The sequence below is a fragment of the Larus michahellis genome, chromosome 9 (assembly GCF_964199755.1).
Source record: "Larus michahellis chromosome 9, bLarMic1.1, whole genome shotgun sequence".
Taxonomy (NCBI): Eukaryota; Metazoa; Chordata; class Aves; order Charadriiformes; family Laridae; genus Larus; species Larus michahellis.
In genome coordinates, this window is record NC_133904.1 from 885482 (window position 1) to 905644 (window position 20163).

General features: G+C 45.2%; 1 protein-coding gene across 3 annotated transcripts in view; it reads left to right on the forward strand.

The window, feature by feature from the left end:
• The first annotated feature begins 656 nt into the window (after nt 1-656).
• Nucleotides 657-20163, forward strand: part of CTDSPL2 (CTD small phosphatase like 2) — a 46841-nt gene continuing 27334 nt past the window's right edge. Inside the window, exon 1 of one of the 3 annotated variants that reach the window (XM_074601958.1) lies at nt 657-797. The gene's annotated coding sequence lies outside the window, so the exon portion shown is untranslated. Of the gene's footprint in view, nt 798-1701; nt 1719-19336; nt 19433-20163 lie in introns of those variants that run through there. The other 2 variants (XM_074601960.1, XM_074601959.1) reach the window with 2 other exon arrangements.

Genomic DNA, 20163 nt, shown 5'->3' on the forward strand with positions numbered 1-20163 from the left:
CGAGGTCTTCCCCGGCGCGCCCGCCTCCTCCGGAGGGGGAAGAACGGAGCCGGACGGCGGGCGGGCGCCCGCTCACCCCCGCGCCGCTGCCGGCGGGGCCCCGGGGGCCGCCGCCACCCGGCCGGGCAGCGAGCGCTCCTCGATCGGGGCCGCCGGCGGCGGCTCCTCCCCCACCCGCTCGCCTCACGGTGCCTCACCTCAGAGCGCGGCGGGACCCCGCACCGCTCGCGCCCCGCACGTCTCCTCACAGCTCCCCCCCCGCCTCACCTCAGGGCGCGGCGGGCCGGCGGTAGGCTCGGCCCGGCGCCAAGAAAGCGAGGCGGCCGCTGCCTCCTCCGCCGGAGGCACCCTCGGCTCCGGCGCCTCAGGCGCAGCCCCCCGCCCCTGGCGGCGGCTCCCGGCACGAGGGAAGGGGCAGCCGGGCTCCCCCCCTTTCCCGCACCCGCTCTGCGCCGCCGCCGCTCTCCGCCGGGCTCGCCGCCTCGGGGCGCCGCTCCCCGCGCCAGGCCCCGGCTTCCCTCCTTCCCGGCCTGCCCCGGCGCCGCCGTCCCCGGGCCCCCCTCCCCCGGCCGGGCTGCGCCTGCGCGGCGGCCCCTCTCCCATCCGGGTCCCTCCGTGCGGTGTAGCAGGTCGGTAGGCGGGAAATGGCGACTGGCTGCTGAGCGGCTGCGGAGCGCGGAGCCCCCGGCGGCGGTGTAAACACAGCGGCGCCCGCCCGGCCCGGCCTGGCCCGGCCTGGCCGGCCGCCGGGGACCCGGACACCGGGGGCCCGCCTCCCCGGCACCCCGCACCCGCAGGTAACTGACGCGGCGGCTCCGCCAGCGCGGGGTCCCAGCCCGGGATCAGGTGGGAAGGCGCGGGGTGGCCGCTCCGGAGTGACCGGTGGGAGCCTCCCCTCAGGCCCTGCCCCGCGGCGGGCCCCTGCGCCCCCGCGTCCCCGCCTGCCCGCCGGGCTCCGCGCCCCTCTTGCCTTGCGGAGACACCCCGTCCCTCCCGCTCACCTCCCCTCGCCGGCCGCGGAGGCCAGCCAGCCCCGGCCGCGCTGGAGCGGGGGGCGCAGCCCTCCCGGGCCGGCCCCCTGCCCCCAGCGGAGCGGGCGGCGCGGCTGTCACCCCCGCGCTGACACCCCCCGCCTCCCCCTCTAGGCCGAGGCCTGCGGTGAGTCTCCTCCGCCCGCCGCCGCCCCCCGTCCCGTCCCGCGCCCCGGGAGGCGGTGGGCGCCGCGAGGGCTGCGCCGTGCGGCGGGGGCGCGTCCCGGGCCGGGCCGGCTCAGGGGGCGTAGCTCGGCGGGCGGCATCCCAGCCCCTGCCGCACACGGGCGGGCCATGCCCGCCGCTGGCTCCCGCGGGGCGAGCGCAGGACGCGCCTGTTGCTGGCTGCTGTTGTCGCCGCGCCGGGGAGCAGCGCTGGACGTGCCTGTCACCGGCTTCGGGGCGGGGGGTCGGGGGGGGTCTGCCGCCCCGCTGCCTCCCCGGTGGATGCCGGGCACCGGCGCCACGCCGCAGGCTGCCGGGGCAGGGATCCCGGGCGGCGAGAGGCTGCCGCGAAGGATGTCGGCGCGGCTGGGCAGGGGGGAATGACACCAACTTTGTCCGCTGTCACTTGTGGCGGCAGCAGCGGGGGGGGGAAGGCGGCCGTGAGGCACCGGGCAGTGGCGCGCGGGACCCCCGCCATCCCAACCCGTTATTGGCATTCCCTGTCCATATTGGGAACGCGGTGTAAGATATTAGCATGTTGCATACCACATTGATTATCTGCTTGCTTCTGTGTTACTAAAGAGTACTGTACAAGCCTGTTGCTCAATTTTATGGTACTTAGGAGCACAGGAGAGGACAGGTCTTACTGTTTCTTTGTGACTGTTTTGGTGAGCTCTAGCCAGGATATGCCTAAGATATTTCTTCCTCCGCGATGATTGTAGTACTTGTTCTGATCCCAAGCCTATTGTTTCTGGTAGGGGTTTTTCATAGTCTTCCAGTTGCTCATGGTGCGCTTTTAAAAGTAATTTCGAGATTGTAGTTATTGACTTTGCCTTTCTTGGTAAGTTTCCACTGTTACAATACAGTAGTCCATGAAGAGGATCTCTAGGTATAACTATTACTCTGTTGCCTTGGGCAAGTCACAACCTCTTTTGCCATTTCTCCCATCAGTAAAACGGGGATAATAATACCTCAGAGAGTTGTTACAAGAAGCAGTTAATGTTTGTAGAGGGCTTAAAAGACCTAAGTGTTATTAATTAAGCCCCATGACACATTAAGGTAAGAGTTAGCGAACCAGGTTTACACATGGATGAACTGAGGCAGGAAGAGATTATGATTTAGCTGGAGTAACATATTGGATCTGTGACAATAGCAGAAAACAAGTTGTAACTACTTCGCGCTGTAGGCACAAGCGAACAGTTCTGTATAACAGATATGCTTCCAAGATTATTTGCCCCTCCCTCACCCCCCCCTTCTGATTTCAAGCTTTTCTACTTTAGGAGGTTTTGCCTGTGTGACTTCCAGTTGACTAGGTAGCTCCAAGGACACTTGTGGCTTGCCCACTTAAAAGTGTTTTGGCAGTTTTCATAACAAGATATATGTTCTAGGATGCAAGCCAAATCCCGACTTAAATTCCATAAAACATTCTCCACTTTTCCCCTGAAAACATTGTGTGGAACTTAGTTAAGACTTGATCCCATTCCAGTCAGTGGAATATGCACTAAAGCTGACATTCCTGTTTCATCTAAGAAAGTTCTTTCATTACAGAAAAAATTCTCTTGTCAGTCTGTCCCAGAGATTTAATGGTACAGTTAGATCATTTTTCTAAAGATGTAAACATTCCACATATGCTGGAGCTGTACATGCATTTTCATAATTTAAAGGTAATTTTCCATCTTCAGACTTCCACTGCAAGTGTGGATAACTTCCTTCTACCGTGTTGATTTCCCAGCACACTGACGTGACACTATTGCAGGCTGAATAGCATTAAGCAGTTAAAAAAAAAAAAAGTCTACTGAATTCAAAAGGAAGCTTAGTCTTCATCTTACAAAGTTTTTCCATACTGTATTGGTTTTTATTTTCTTTGATCACTTGTAATGCTGCTGAGGTTGACACCAACAAAAATAGTGTTTGCAGAAGACTTTAAGAATCACGTTTTTCTCTTCTGACAGTTTTCTACACAAATATTTCATTCCCACAGAAGAAACTTTTTCGTAGGTGTAAGTGGAGTAATAACTTGGAGTACTTGCACATTTTTCTAAGAACTGATACTGAAAGTCAAACTGAACTATTTTGGCAAGAGCTTGCAAGAAAAGCTCGAGCAGGGGGGGCTGGAGAAGATGACCTCCAGAGTTCCCTTCCAACCTCAACCATTCTGCGAGTCTATAAAAGCAGGATGCGTCAAGTAGGACTGGAATTTGGCAGAAATTTAAAATTAATGTGCATTTCTAGACTTATGTGTACTCTGACAGGAGCTTGAGACTTCTTGCCCTTTTGAAGGAGTAACTGGAAGTTCCAGAACATCATCATGATAATTTCAAGATCACAGCTGAAGCCAGTGTGATTGTATAACTCTGAAATTGCCTTTTCCACTTTATGGATGTGCGGCTTTCCCCTGTTCAAACCCTGCGCAAGTTCTTCCCTATCCATGTGTTTTCAGCCTGGTCTCCCCAGGGGAACCAGTTGCTGTGGATCATGGTTTTTGGACTTTGATAATGTCAGCATAGGACTATTAGGATTATCACAGATTTCAAAGTCTGTTGTCACCCCCCACCACACTCCCGTGTGCCTGCATCCTCGTTCCGTACTGTCTCAAGAGCATTCCTCTCAGACAGGTGCCTTTCTGATGCATTACTGTGAATAGATCAGGTATGATGGTTCTTACTAGCCCAGAAAGTAGAGGACTAAGTCTGAATGGAATTCTTTCGTTTGCTGGCAGCTTATATTACCACTAAAGCGTTGGCACCAATCTCTTGTAAATTTTAAATGGGAGATTGTTTTTCATCTGTTGTATACGAAAAGTTCATTTGATGTTTATACATCCCATTTAAGTCTTCAAAAAATGCAAATATGCACCGTAAGTGCATAGTTGATTAATCAAATTCATAATGGATTACAATTTTTAGGGGGCAGACTATTTAAATTGAATCGTGCTGCTCTGATCCTGGAAGGGATCAGTAAGCCCCTTACAAGCTTGTTTAAAAAGAGGAGCTGTCTCCGGCGGGGATCCTGATGGTGTCGGGCCCTGTAGAGTGCGTTAAACACGGGCTCATTTGCTGAAGTGCGGGGTGAGTTGTGGTGCAGTGTCTCTCTTCTGATTGCTTGGAGGAGAAACTCACATACACAGAGATACTTGAAAGCCAGCATAACATGTTGTTTACATGTTGAGTTGCCTAGATGGCCATTATTTAGTGTTTTAGAAAAATAAATATTTTTGCATTCACAGGTGAAGACATTTTCAATAGCACTTGAAAAATTAAGTGTGAAATCATCCGCATTTAAAGCAATCAGTTTCAGCGGCTGGATAGTAGCTTCCCAGTTGGCAGTCTTAACTTTTTCTAAATAGATTACTTCCCAATCAGATCAGTTTCAGTAATTACTTTGATTAAGGTCCTCTTAACTACAGAAAATAAGAAGTTCTTTCATCGTACCTCATGATCCAAAGAAAACACTTGTCAGGACAGTCTGGTGTAATAAAATAATGAGTTGACTATCAGCCTGAAGTGTAGTTTCACCTTTGCCAACACTGTCAGATGTCTGGTCTGACATACGGGCTTTGCTGCCTCAGTTTCCCTATCTGATGGGTTAGTATTTATGGTAGTACCGAGATCTGGGGACAAGCCAATCGGAAAGAAACGTGCAGCCACTGGTGGACAGGATTAACTTAGCAGCCACATTGATCTCTGCTGCATTGTGACATAAAAAATACTGCTCCCCGTGGGGAAAGTTTTATGAGAGTCCAGCCCCGTCCATCAGATTTCTATGCATCTAGCTAAAAATAACCCTAAAGCCAACATTTAGGAAGCTGCCTATCTGTTGCATTAGATCTAACGAGGATCTGCTGGCCACTAAGTGATGTGGATGCCAGAGTTGCATATGAAAGAGATGATGGAAATTGAATTTACCCCTAACAGTCCTAACTCCTATCTGAATTCAGAATTTCTTTTTGTTGGGTGAGGAATCTAGTTAGAAGGCATAAAACACTTCTAGTTTTGAATTCATAATATTTATTGTAGCAGTGTAACTTTAAGTATAACATTATCATGGAAATAAGTTTAACTAAAAGGAGTTGTTAACTCCACAGCATCTGGAAAATAACCTATGCATACTTACTTAAAGTAGCACAAAGCTAAAAAAAAATATATCCTTCTACTCATTGCCAATATACCAAGTGTAAGTAGGAGAAAAAAGATTTGAGACTCTAAAACATTTGAATTAGAATTTACCTATAAATAAATTATTTTATATATATATATGTAAACACACACAGTGGCAAGACAGCAGGAGTGTCATTATCAGGAGAGCCAGGCTAGAAAGGTGATACTGTAGGGCATGTTAGCATCCTTGAAGCCTCATATGAAAGAAAAGGAACCCGTCCTTATTTAGGCTATGTTTAGGAATAGCTAATTTAAGTTAATAAATTAATAGGAACTCAGATCAAATCAGAGCAGTTGTTCTAAGCAATTTAGCTTTAGCTGCACTGATTCAGTCTAAATCATGACTTAGTTTACTTTAGGCCATTCTAAAACATGATTGCTTCGATTCACCCTATATTTTAGGAGGTGCTAATTAGAGGCAGGTAGGTAATTCAATCTAAGGATTAGACTATACCACAAGGACTTTATGGCACAGCAATACCAGCCTAGTTTAGTGGTAAAACCCCTACACAAAGGGGTTCCTTTTGCCAGCGTGAGTTGCATTTGCGCTTACGAGGCTTGTTACCCTAGCTGTATTTAACTAGGGAAAAAGAGTATTTCCCCCTCCCTTTCACATTTCTAACTGGTAGTTAGAATACTGGTAGGTAACCAGTATCGTACTGGTAAAGCTTCTGGTTTGGGTATAGTCTAACATACATTTCTGTAGTCGAGATAGAGCTTCAAGTGCAGTCGGTATCTTCTACAGGGGTTGAAGGTGCTGGAGCAAAGAGTCTAATACAGGTATATTTATTTCTTACCCCCTGTGGTGGGATTTTGCTTCATCCATTGTAGCTTCCTCTAGGCTCAGTCTTCTGTAGTTTACATCTCATAGCTGGTGGTTTTGAAGCGTTCACTATTTCAGGAAGGAGCAGGCTGACTTGAGGTAACAGCTGGGTGCTACGGTCTCCTTTGGCCCTGCTTCATTTTCCAGTGCCCTCTTCACATGAGATAGCACTGCCTGAGTTGCTTCTCTCTTCTCCCTTTCCTAGGAGCTTGTCTCATTTTACTATCCTAGGAGAGCTCATTTAGGTGCAGCAGGCTTCTTTTTATATGAAATGATGCCTTTGGGCTGTTGTGTGATGCCTGGTCACCTGATTCAGATCCACCACCTGGGAGGGAGATAAACCCTGTAGGTGAGGGCTGAGCTTGTTACCTTTGCAAACGTGGCTACCTGTGACACTGCCTGTCCCGCGGCTGTGGGGTGTACCCCTGTGCAGGGCTGGGAAGTGACGAAGGATGACTGTCAGAAGTTAAGAAATAAATAAATAAAGAGGAGAAGAGAAAGCTAGTTATTAGTAGCAACGTGGGCAATAGTTGTGTTGTTTCTGTGTTTGCCAAAGAAAAGCATAGTATGAACTGAAGTTTTAAGGTTTGTTTTCAGAGAGGGGAAAAAAGTATGCAAGCAGTAAAGGACGTAATTTATAAATAGCAGAAATATCTGTGAGACCATTAAAGGTACTTATGGGCTTTGTGCTTACTAGACTTAAATATAGTATGTTTGATTGAATTACCTTGTTCAATTTATTTGACACCTCAAACTCGTCAAGACCAAGCACTTGTAATTAAATCAATTTAAATATGCTTGGAAAAGCTTGTTTATTTTGCTTATCAAGACAGAACTGATGAATATTAAACAAAGAAAGTTAGTAGAATCTTGATACTTCTATCTTATGTTCTTAAACATAACATTTTCTTCTTCTGGGAGAAACTTTTGAAGACGTGAATGTAGCTAAAGGGATATTCTTAAACAATTGTAATTACTGGATTTAGAGTGCCTTAGTTTTGAGTTGCTTAGGGATGAGGAAAGCTTACTACCACTCTTAAGAGAAAGTCTTTGAGAGCTCGGTTGGAAAAATGGACTGTACAGATACAGTTTTAGGTGCAGACGTCTTCTGCTTAATTACCCTGTTGAACTTATTTGAAGATAATTCTCTTTTGATAGTAGACTGGTTTATTATATACCTGGAAAATGTTTGATAATGTTCAGTCTCAAAGATTAATAGTTAATATAAAAATGTCCTGAGTCAATTAACATAATAGGGTTCCAAACCATAAAATAGTTTAAGATTAGAAAATAAACGTTTGTCATCAGTGGTCCATACCTTCAAAATTAAAAAGTTACTTCAAGAAGATTGCTCTTCGCTCTTTCTCTGCTTTGTGTATTTTCTGTTCCCTTTTAGTTTAGGTGCTGTAAGGTTAGAGGAGTATGTGTAGCTGTTAATGTGCCATTTACTTTGTTGCTGGGAATATGAAAGGCTCTGTGCCCGCATTTTCAGATAGCTGGTATTTTGTCAGAATTACAATTTACAGGGTAAAGGCCTTTGTTGTTGTTGTCTGACGGTTTACTTTTATTTTTAAACTGAAGTAACTACGCCGATAAATCCACTGCTGCTATATCAGCTTCCTGGCAGCGTTGTCAGTCTTGGTCGGTATCGTCAAATAGCGTGGTGCAGTAAGGGCAGAATGATCCGTCGGTGTTGAGGGCTTTCTGGAGGTTTTAGCTCAGTCTGGTCTCGTGTCCTTTAGTGGTTGGAGTGTATCTTCCAGTGTAGTTTCAGTCGGAGGGCTCCAGTGGGTGTCCTCTGAGGCTGCTTTATGTCAACTGAAGGACTATAAACGGGATGATGAGATGATCTCTTTCAAAAGCTCACGCTAGATACAAACTTAAAAACTGATGCAGATTTATGTTACACAACGTCTTGCCTTATGGGAAGGCAGAAGATGCCATGCCACTTCTAAAGTTTTTGTTTGTGTTAAGCTCCTTGTGAAAGGAGTGAGAAGCACACAGTAGTTGACAGAAGGAGGGACGAATCTGATGTGAAAAAGCTGTAAAAGAGGGTTAAGAGCTTTCAGTCAGCCATCAGAGGTTATCAGCAAATGAGGCGAAACCTGTGCAGAGCGTTCGAATGCCTGAAGGGATGCCTTTTCGCCTGTTAGGTGAGTTCCCTGGCTTAGCTCTGCTCTTTTCCCTGTGGCTAGATGGACACTCCTCATCTGCTTCTGCACAACATCTACCGAATTAATTCGGTTTGCAATTGATGGGTGTTTAAACTAACTTGGCTGGACTTTGCTTATCCTCTGTGTTCAAAGAGAGTTTACAAAACTAATTTCTGTTTTATAACATATATGATACTGAAAGGATGAAGAGAGAATGATTTAATTTTTTTTCCCCCTTTAATGTGTGGATTTTAAAATATTACTCTGTAGGAGTTTTGTTCCACTGTGATGCTCAGGGACAAAAGACATTAACCATGTACATGAATGGTGAGCTTAGCATTTTTCTTCAAACTCTGAGTTATTTTATTGTCATGTTGTGAGTGTCATAAATGCAGATTCTTCTTAACAAGATAATCATGAGCACAAACTAAAATAATCCAGTTAATACGTTGTTTCTTGAACAGCAGAGTTGATAAGGGGTGTTTTTTCAGACTTGTATTCTTTTGTGCCTTCCAGTCCTCTCGTCTCCCGTAGCACCTCCAGACTCTCCATTCACAGTATTTCAAGTATCCCCACCTCCTCTTAGCTCTCCTCCTGTCGTGGGAAGAGCCAGCGCTGGGTTTGCTGGCTGAGCTGGCAGGGACACGCGTGGCTCTGCATTCACTACCCCAGCTCTGCTGCGGAGGTGGCCTTTTTTCCGGGGTGGACATGAGAGGAGACAAGGTGGAGCGTGTCTGTACCTAGTGAGGGTGGATGTGGGGTGAGGACTGGGCCGTCTTTAGCTTATTGGGAATACTAAAAGTGTATACTTTTGTATACTACTGTCTTACCTACATAGCTTTTGATTTTCAGAAAACTTGTAGGAACTTTGTATGTTTGAAATTCCTCTCCCTCTGTGAAATTGGGTTGATATTGGTCAGTGGGTTCCACATTTACCAGGAATGCACTGACAAGACACACAGACAGTATGGACAGTGCAATTGCATAAGCTTTATTTTCTCTAGAAACCAGGCTGTTAAAAAATCAACTGTAATAGAAAAAGCTTATCGATGTTTATGCTAAAGAATACAGCCCTTCAAAGAGTACAATAAGCAAATGAAGCCCATGACATAAAATACTGTTGCTTTAAAAATTTGTGACCGGATGGTCTTTGTTAACATAACAAAGGAAAATTTTAAACCCAAATAGTTTCACTGATCACATCAACAAAAAGAAGCCAGCCTCACAGCTGATGCTGAACTCACAGCTGAGGCTGTGGTTCCACAGCAGCTCGGAAGAGTCTCCCCACTGCTCTGGTCCCACCAGCCAGTAAATGAAAGGGGCCAGGGTGTGTTCCCTGGCCTCCAGCGCAAGTGGTGTGACCCTGGGTGCATCCTCCCAGCCACACGCTCTTGCTCCAGAGCAGGGTGACCTCTGCTGCCCTCCTGCCCAGGAGCAGCCCTCTCCCGTGTACTGCTTTGGGCTCCGGAGCACCATCCAGGAGAACGCGGTGCCATTGCCAGCCTCACTGGCTGTGCCAGAGCGTGCTGCCAGCCGAGCAGTTGTGTTCGGTTAGGTAGTTATACCGGGACAATCGTGGAACAGTGCTTGTACCCCGTGCCCTGGGCTTGCTGCTCTACTCCTATGGCCGTCCTTTCCCCTGCCAGGAGTTGTATGTTTTTATTCCACCCCTTGTTCCTGTGATTCTGTGTTGAAACATTTCAGTTTACTAAGCTGGCCTAAAAATATGGCTAGCTGGAGGGTTAGCTGAGTGCCAGAGCCGCCTCGGGGAGCAGTTAGATGGGCTGAGGCTGTTACGGAGCAAACTCCTATCAGCGCGGTTGAGAGTGAGCTGTGCCCGAGAAGGGGAGTCTGGAACTCCCTGCGCCAGCTGCTCGGCAAAAACTAACGTCTTGCAACTACACGCTGAAAGGCAGAAATGACATAGTTGGCAGAGGAATGAAGAGCTCCTCAAATGCATTTTGCTGTTGGAGAAAACATCCCTGAACTATAGCCTGGTGTATGCGTGTAGCTGGTCATAATGCACGATGGAATAGTACCTGCCAAGCTGGAAGGGATGTAGAGGAAGGGGGTATGGAAATTAGAAAACATTCCTTCTATTTTCATTAAAACATTTATAAATACCAAGAATACTGTTCCATGGTTTTGCTAAATTGTTTCTTCAGTGCTTCAGTGTTGTGTGCATTGTCACGTATACACTATGGCACAAAGGTAACAACTAACTTTCTTCCAAGTATTTGTTTGGTATTTAACTGCAGTATCTGGAAAATTCTCCCAAATTATGATGTGACCGCTTTGTAATGTAATAAATCAACCACTGTCAAGACGACTTGCATTGCTTTGGAACGTGGCACGGACCTTTCTTATTCTGTGGGATTCCTGATGGAAGGGCTTTCCCCAGGTTTGCTTCTCATCCTGGGGAATGATTTGGAGAAAAATCCAACAACCATGTAAGGTCACAGGTGATATCAGCACTTTTTGTTTTTACAGTTTTCACTGTTTTGCAGTCTATAGATACAGACTTATGGGATGAGTGTGGAGATGAGTGGACTTTAGCCGGCTCTGTTCCAGTCGGATTTACTAGCGTAGCATAGGAATCCATACCCTGCGATACAGATGTGCAGCCTTCCTTTTTTCTGACTCAAAAAGTCTCTTGGGTTGCCAGGCATGCTAAAATGCTGGCTGATATTGTGTGTTTTTTCTTAAGAATGTCAACCTGTACCATACAGCATCAGTAATGCTGGCATTAATAGTTCTATAGCTCCTTCCTTTTTCTCAAATGTAAGTTTTCCAAAGTCAGGCACTAGCCAAACACTGTCTTCTCACTCCACAGAGCAATTCCCTGCTTGTTTACAGAGCCATATCTGCTACTTTACGGCCATAAAGTAATTATTTCATTACATCTCACACATTTTGAAGTGGCAGAGATATGTTAGATCAAACTGGAGGCAATTAGTTTGTGAAATAAAAAAGTGAAATTCAGAGTAGAATCAAGGAACGATGGAAATGTTATAGTGTGTGTAGTGTGTATGCAGATTGGTTTTGACTTACAAAATTTTTGCTGGCAACTTGTGCTTATTATACTTTATGTTGTCGGAATATTGACCAGGAACTTCCTATCACTTGCCACTGAATAGCCAGTGAGGTTTGTTTTTTCATGAGGATTTTTCACCCAAAATAAAGTGGGGTAAAAAAATTAATGAAAGAAAATAAAATGTGTAAGTTAGCTTTGTTGTGATGGGATCGGACCGGTCCCTGAAACTCATTTCAGTTAAGTTTTTGAAACTGAATGAGGTTCAAGTGCATAGCGTCTTAATGTTATGTTCTAAGGTTATGTGTAAAAACATAATACCATTCAGAAATTAGTAAAGCTGCTAAAACTTTAGCACTTATTTCCATACCAGTTTTAATTTAGGTACGTGCATGAGCCAGCAAATTAATCTCAGAGATGGCAGTTTATAACAGTGAAGTTTTCCATGGAAGAAATAGGCCAGAATGGGCTATGAAAAAGTCAGGTTTAAACCAGCATGTATATGTAATGGAAAATGTTTAGTTTAAAATTTGTATGGACAGTGACTGGTAAAAATCTTGACTGTGATGGCATTTTCCCCATTTTTAGCAATAGAGTTGGCTGTTTTTTTATTTTTAAATCAGGAGAGCCAGGTGGGAGAAGAGCGTAATAGCAGCCCCTTACAAGGTAGAGAGGGGACAGTTTGAACTATTTTAAAAGTTTTGAAGCCGTATAGTGCACCAAGGAAAAATGTTTTCTGGGGCAATAAGAATCATATTATCATTTAAAGAGTTTTTGTCCTACAATAAAAATAGTCTGCTATTTTTAAGGCCAAAGGAGCAGCCAAAAACCTTGTCTAGCCTTTTAAAAGATAGGAACCTGACAAAGTCCTGTGGAATATGCGATTGTGGTTCTGATCCCTCAGCAAGATTAAGGTGAAGTAGGGCGAGATGAGGTGTTCTGGTGAAGTTAGGCAAAATGCAGCTCTCGGGTCTGTGTAGACCTTGCAAAAATGACTGGCTTCTCATAACAAACACAGGAGTTACTCCATGGCTTTTGTAGTCCAACAGAGACTTACTTGGGCTTATTAATCTTGGGTTTTTTTTGGTTGTTTTTTTTTGGGGGGGGAGCGGGGGTGGGTAGGGGTGTTTGGGTTGTTGTGGGATTTTTTGGGTTTTTTTGTTTTTTTTTAATTAAAAAGGTACCTAAAATGAATGGGATGAATGATTAAAAGAAGTAACTAATTAGGATTTTTTCGTGGTTGGACAACATCCTGGAAGGTCTGTTCAGGAAGTGTTTAGCAACCTGTCTATACCACGGGTTGTAACAAGAGGGAGATGACTTCCAAAAATAGGCTCGCTGTGTGCCCAGCAGCATGGATTAAATGTCCGGAGAGCCTAATATGTCTGAAGACAGCTGGGCTGTTCCAGAACCTCAACAGGAACTGCACTGGTTCTAGTGGAATTTGTTACCCGCTCCTCTAAAACTCCAGCATTGCAAACTTTTATTTCAAAACATCTCAGCTATTGGTGACCTCTGCAGTATCTGAAGATGACTAATGTAAATTCTTCTCTTGGCAGCATCACCAATTGTAAATAGTATCTTTCTTCAGCAGCAGATTTTCAGGTTCTGTTCTGAGATTAAGTCTTCTACGGTTAACCCAGCTCTCCATTTTTCTTCGTTGGTTAGCAGTCTGACCCAAACTGAAAAGACTGCATTAATTACAAGCGTGTACCCTCAGTCGCAAAGAGAAAAATATCTTGGCCAGGAGGGAATAAACTTTCGGTTCCAAATGCACATAGTATAATCAAAACAAAGCCTTGCTAGCAAAGCAATGGCAAAACAATGGTGCCTGGAAATATGATTGCTAGAGCAGAAAAATAAAGTAACAGAAAATCTATTTTCTGTTAAGGCCAATTATAAAAAGCTGGTTTCATTCTTTGTCAAAATCTTTCTTAGAATATGGGTTTTTTTGGGGAGATGCTTAAGCTTTGGGAGCGTAGAACTACGTCTGTGAGCCCAAGGCAGACATACAGAGGAATCTTCGTTAAAACAAGGGGACCGAAGCCCAGGGTTTTCAAGCATGATTTTATTTTAGATTGAAATGACTTGGTAACCTGAAAGATAGAGAGGAGAGTAAAAGGTGCTTTCAATGAAACAAGGAAAATTTAGAGGTGCCATTTGCATTGTGTCTTTGGTAGTTATAATTGCTAGCTATTGTTTTGATTAAACTTGTGGTTTCTTTATACATTTATCCAGATTTCATAACCAAGCACCAACATTTGAGTAGTACATATTGTGCGTTTTGCTATTTTTATAGAACATTGTCTTTTTATTTTGCTTTTACCTACACTATACAAGCACTACTTCCAAACTTCTCTGAATCGTGGTTTCCTAGTTAATAGTTGTCTCTCTAGAAGCCGTGGCAGAAAAACACACTCGAAGATTTGAGAAGAGAGTATGTTGCAAAATATGAACTACATCAGCTGGAATAACATGAAATTGCAGTAGTTTTCTAGGGAAGGAGAGTAAGTTGGTTAAAGAAAGTCCAGGAGTCTTTGAGGGGGAAAAGTCTCAGCATCTTTGAACTAACAAAAAGCATTTCCTTGAAGTTTGTAAAGTGCTTTGGGGCCTGTCTGGATGGAAGACTTTATCTACATAAAGTCATTTTCCTCGACTTTGTTGTGAGTTCAGACATGTATATCATTTCACTGGGGCTATCGTTTGTCCCCTATTTCTCTCTCCCCACCAGGCGTTGGCTTGTCAGCTGTTTGCCCGTTCCCCATGGGGACTCAGGCTTCTCTGTACGCTAGAGTAAGATCTTACGTTTCTTGAGAGCATCACTAGTACCATGTGAGTGGACTTCAGCCAGCTCAGTGGACACGGCTTCTCCTTGGGATGTTTCTTCATACTTGAAATCTGGGTCACGTCACAGTAGTGAAATGTGCTGACAAAATATGACTGGTATTATTTGTTTAAAAGGAAATGGAAGAAAACATTTGTTCTTGGTTCCTCTTTCTGTGGATCTGCCCGCTGTGCTCCAGCTTGTATGTCCAGAAATATTTGAACGAAATGAAGAGGTTTTCTCAGCGGTGAGGTCTGCGTTGTCTGAGCTGGTTGATGGTGGCACTCTGACCCCACCACTGGTACCTCACAAGTTCAAACTCCTGCATCAGTTATCACAGCTGTTAAATTTGGTGACAGTTTACAGCTTTGTGTGCACTGATCACGTACCCGTCTGTATCTACAGCATAAACAGCATGCATTGACGCTTTTGCTCAAAATCTAAAAAAAAAAATTGCTCCCTTCTTGACTTGTGTAAAAAGTGTTTCAAGAAAAGCTGTGGAAGTAATGCAGGAAGGATATTGTGGTTGTTAAGATCAGATACATTCCACAAAATTTTTCAGTACACTTTGTTTTGCAGTGTGAATTTTTCATGCTCGCTGGTCATCGACTCCATGATAGCAAAAACTAACGGATGGGCACGGTTCCTCTGAGAGAAGGGAGTGCTTTTTGTCTGGCTTTGGCCCTTTGGAAGGGAGATGTACTGGGGCAGCAGAAAAAAATACTCCGTCAACATAGGCTGTGTGCACAATAGGAGGTTGAGATAATCTATAGTAGCAGAAGCTCTGTTGCGTAAAAGATGTTGGGGATCCCAACATAGCTGACACAAGTTTCATCCTTTCCTCTAATCTTTCTATCTCGCCTCTTAGGAGAAGCTGCCAGTCCCTCCCAGCGCCAGGGAGGGCAGCGGGGCGGGCTCGCACGCCCTCCAGCGCTGCGCATCCGTCCCCCTTCTGTGCTCCTGGGCAGAGCACGGTACCCTGTGGGATCCATAGGATTTATAGCATCTCTCTGATCTGCCTGGCGTTAGGTTGGAATGCTGGAGAAATTGATCAGATAGAAAAACAAACAAACAAACAAAAATTAAAAAAAAATAAAACTCACCTATCGTGTTCCTGTCGCTCACGGAGTTACGCTCCTGAAGTGTGTTCACTTGTCTTAATCCTCTGGAGCTCTGCGGTGTTCAGGCTTGGAATATATAGATTTCAGTGGTGGCAATTCAGTGTTATTACAGAGTGCCAAATTAAATGTAGAAATCGTTCAACGCTATAATTTTAAATTTTCTTGTCAGTTATCTCTTCCTATTGTTTGTCACTCTTGTTCTTTTACCATCTTAAAACTTTTTCCTGAATCAAAAAGCCTTAAACCCTGCAATTATATGTGCCTCACCTAATTTTACTTTTAATAGTTTTGGGAAAAATAGATAAAACAGTGGTACCATATGTGGTGGGAAAATAGATCACCCCTGACTGGAGATTTCATGAAGGTATGTTCTTATTTAGAAATATGAGTCACTCGCAGGAATTTCTTTCCTGTAGGTACACGGTACCTGCGCCATGGAATAACAACAGTATTTACAGGGTAGTGAGCATGACAACTTAGGGGGGTGGGTCTCAGGAAAACGGGGAATTTATTGCAGCTGTAGCTTTTTCAGCTGCTGCTTTTTAATAGCTCCTTTATTTCTTATCTTCCTGTCTCACAAATTGTTTAATGAGAATTCCATTTAGTCCCTCTTTGCCATGTATTTCTCTTTTGAAGAATGAGTGTTTTCTTTTTTTTTGCCTTTCCCCCTGCTTTCTGGGTTTATTGTTGATGCAGAAGGAATTCAAGAAAGACGACTCTTTTGAGGGTTTGAAATGTGACATGTATATAGTGCAGAAACGTGGCTCGAGTCTTTAAACGTTCAGTATATTTGTTATGAATGTATTCAGTTGACTTTGGGTTCATGACGTTGCGGTGATGCTTCAGAATCAACCTTTCACGATGTGAAGGAATGCCGCTGTTGCACAGAGAGAGGATTTTGAGCAGCAAGCTCCTGACAGAATCTGCTGGAAGGAGAATCGAGGCGCAGAAGTTGCTCAGGGTTGTTCCGTGCGATCCCACGTGCAGCGACTGTCCGGCCGCTGGCTCCCAGGCAGCAGCATCAGTCCGTGCCCTCGGAATGGGGCTGACCGGGAGACCCGGTTACACAGTCGCTTAGTCGGGCTCCTCGCCCAACGGCACGTGTGGTGAAATCCCAGTTGTCCGCGTTTGAGGAAGGAAATTCACGTACATGTTTGGACTTGATTATTTTGACTGAGAGTGTGTGTTAAGTCTTGTAGTCTGGCTGATGCTTGTTTCGGAAAAGAAATACAAATATAATTCAAGTAAAAGCTGTCCACTGCCAAATGTATCAAGCGTTAGGAAAGCAAACTTCTGTCATTGAGAGGATTGTAGGTAACCGTTGCTAAGTCCATTAAAGATATTTATAACCCGAGGCTTGATACCCAGGATGTGAAATGAGCCAAGGAACTCTCTGGCAATAGTGTACAGATGAGTTGAGTGGTTCCTTGCTGGATAAATACATACTCACCACTGACGAACATTAAATTGGTTCATCTTTTGTCTGCCTGATATTTGTTTCAGTTCTAGAAAAATCAGGCAACTTGTAGTATAGCAAATTTTAAGTAATATTTTCATTCTCAAATTGGAGTTCCACTAGTGTCAGTCTTCTTTCAAATGTTTTACAATTTTGTCTAATTCCTTTTTACACATGTTTGTTTTTAGTGTAGTCTTGTTTAATTCCTACCCAGGACATGACAGTCGTCTTAGATTTCTCACCAGAATACTTTAAAAGACTGCTGTTTTACAGAATCACATTGCAGGATGTTTCCCAGTTTTTCAAAATGTATAAGTAACACTTTAATGAATGTGGTTTACATCTTTGAATATACCAAATACCGTTATATTTTACTGTTCATTTGCTTAATTCCTAATTCCCTGTGGTAAATGGTTATCTATGGTCAACCAAAAGCTTGCATTAGTTCAGTGTAACTCTCTTCTTACCTTCCAGAGTTTTTTGAACTGGGTAAATGAGAATTAAGACTCTGATTTGTGTATATGTTTATATACTCAACACACATATTTTAGAGAGTCCTGACTATTTCAGTTCTGTGCAATACACCCTTTCCAGAGAGTTCATAGCACAGGTGACTGAAAATTAGTTTCTGTAGTTGGCTTAACTTGAGAGCACGGTTATGAGGGGCACAAAAGCATTACAGTACAGAAAAGGCTTAAGAGCAGCAATGCTGGGGCCCAAGCTTTGGTGTTCAGGTTGGAGTATCCTCCTCTTGTGCTCTGCAGAGGGACCTGGACAGGCTGGATGGATGGGCCGAGGGCAGTGGAGAGAGGTTCACCAAGGCCAAGTGCCCGGCTCCTGCACTTGGGTCACACCAACCCCACGAGCGCTCAGGGTGGGGGCAGAGCGGCTGGAGAGCTGCCTGGTGGAAGAAGGCCTGGGGGTGCTGGTCGACAGCCGGCTGAAGCAGTGTGCCCAGGTGGCCAAGAATGCCAACAGCATCCTGGCCTGTGTCAGCAATAGTGTGGCCAGCAGGACCAGGGCAGTGACTGTCCCCCCATACTCGGCACTGGTGAGGCCCCACCTCGAGGGCTGTGTCCAGTTTTGGGCCCCTCACCACAAGGAAGACACTGAGGTGCTGGAGCGTGTCTGGAGAAGGGCAACGGAGCTGGTGCGGGGCCTGGAGCACAAGTCCTGTGAGGAGCGGCTGAGGGAGCTGGGGGGGTTCAGCCTGGAGAAATGGGGGCTGAGGGGAGACCTTCTTGCTCTCTACAGCTCCCTGAAAGGAGGGGGTAGCCGGGGGGGTCGGGCTCTTTTCCTGGGGAACAGGCCATGGGACAAAGGGAAACGGCCTCAAGTTGTGCCAGGGGAGGTTTAGGATGGATATTAGGAAAAATTTTTTCACCAAAAGGGTTGTCAAGTATTGGAACAGGCTGCCCGGGGAAGTGGTGGAGTCGCCATCCTGGAGGGATTTAAAAGAAGCGTAGATGTGGTACCCACCTGTTTGCCCCAAGACATCAGGGCCACTTTGAAGCCTGCGCTCTGTCGCAGTGAGTACTCTGGGAATGGAGCCACGAGTGACTCCCTGCTTCTCTCCATCCATCTCGGGACCTCTGTCCTGTTCAGCTCTCCAGAATACCCCGGCTCAGGAGGCTGTGGGATGTCTACCTGTGTCACTCGAGTGAGTGCTGTGTTCTCTCTTTCTGCAGCGCCTGCTCTGTTGCATTACTTGGATGCCCATTGATGCCGTTTATAAACTGAGTGAACTGGCACAAAACCCTGGTTGGCTGGGTTTGCCAGCCTGGTCTCTGAGGAGGAGACAAACTCCGAAATGAGTGTGGGAAGGAAATGAGGAGGGAGCAGGAGCAAGCCGCTGGTTCCCTCATGCCATCGTACCACGTCTTAAAGTCCCTTTGAGAAGTTTGCTCTGGTGATTGCATGTTCTCGTACCTTCTCTCCTATATCCTGATTTTATTCCCCTTCTCCCACTTCTCGACTTCTCAGCATAAATGTGGTTCCTGTCCCCGAGGGACCATGGTGGGAATAGGCTGCCTCATTGCTCAGCTCCTGTGCTGGGCTTCCCGGCAGGAAGGATTGGAAACAAAAATCCACTCAACCTGTGGAATTCGGAAAGGAATGGCCGGGCGTCCCTGGTGGGACAGGGCTGGGGTGTGGGAGGTGTGGGGGAGCCTGGCATGCCCATTGGAAACCAGCTGACGCTGGGCTGGTTGAAGTGTTTATGACTCTGCCGTCTGCGCTCCGCTGCTCGCTTCTCTGCCCTAGAGATCGCTGGCTGCGAGCTAACGTGTGTCTCTGCGCAGTACACAGATCGAGGGATTTCAGAGAGTTATAATTCAACCAAATTAATTCCTAAACAGGCTGATAATATTGCTAATAGAATTCCCTTTTCAAAGCATGGAGGGACTAGAGCTCCTTGGAGAGTTTTAAGAATATTTTTAGCATGGCAAAACAGTGTTGTTTTCTCTAACTTCATTCCAACAAATTGCTAACTATTTAACTTGAAACATTGATATATTCAAAGTATTTGGTTTAAAAGTTTTATGGCCGTTTTCTGTCTCAGGCTGTATTTCCTCCTGGGGTTGTGAATGAGTTCATCTCCCACATGCAGGAACACTGAGGAACCTTAAATGTAATTGTTCTTTTTTCAGCCGCCTAGGATAATATGATTTTGGTAAGTCATACTAACTCAAAGTACAGGATTTAATCCACACAACGCTGATAAAAAAATAATGCGTTCCTCAATATTTCTGAAGTGAAAGTACATTATATGTTTTAAGGTATCTTGATAATTTCTTCGATTTTGTAATGAGGTCCTCCTGATTCGTACAGCAGTACAATAGGAGCGTACGTCTATTATTGTGGATCCTTCTCACCATAAGTCATACCCAAAAAATTAATCTGGCAGCAGTTTGTAAGAAAGAAAAGTTGAGATGCAAGTTCCGATAAGAGGCATATTTATTTTACATCTTTGTAAAAGAATGTTATTTTTATCTTTTTATTTTTCTAGTGGCAAGGAGTAGGAACAGAAAATTGGATTAAAATCTTTGGGGATTCTTTTCATTATTTCTCTGCATTGCTTTTTTCCACATGCAGTGGATTCTTTTAAATGAAATGCAGATTTTATTGCAAATATTAATAACGAAGGGGTACTCATATGGACTTCAAGTTTTTATGCTTCTGTTACTAGAGGGCGCAAGATTATAAGGAACCAGTTTTTATAAATTTAGCCTATGGTTTCTGTTGTTTTTCCTTAAACCTGAAATATCAGCCCACTTTTGCTGTAGTTGCTTCAGTCGTGTAAGAATCTTGACTTGTCCTTTTCCTGTCTGTAAACAGTTGTTTTAATTGCTGATGGAAAACGCTGGACGTGTTCGTATGAAAAATGAAAGTCGATCTTTGCTG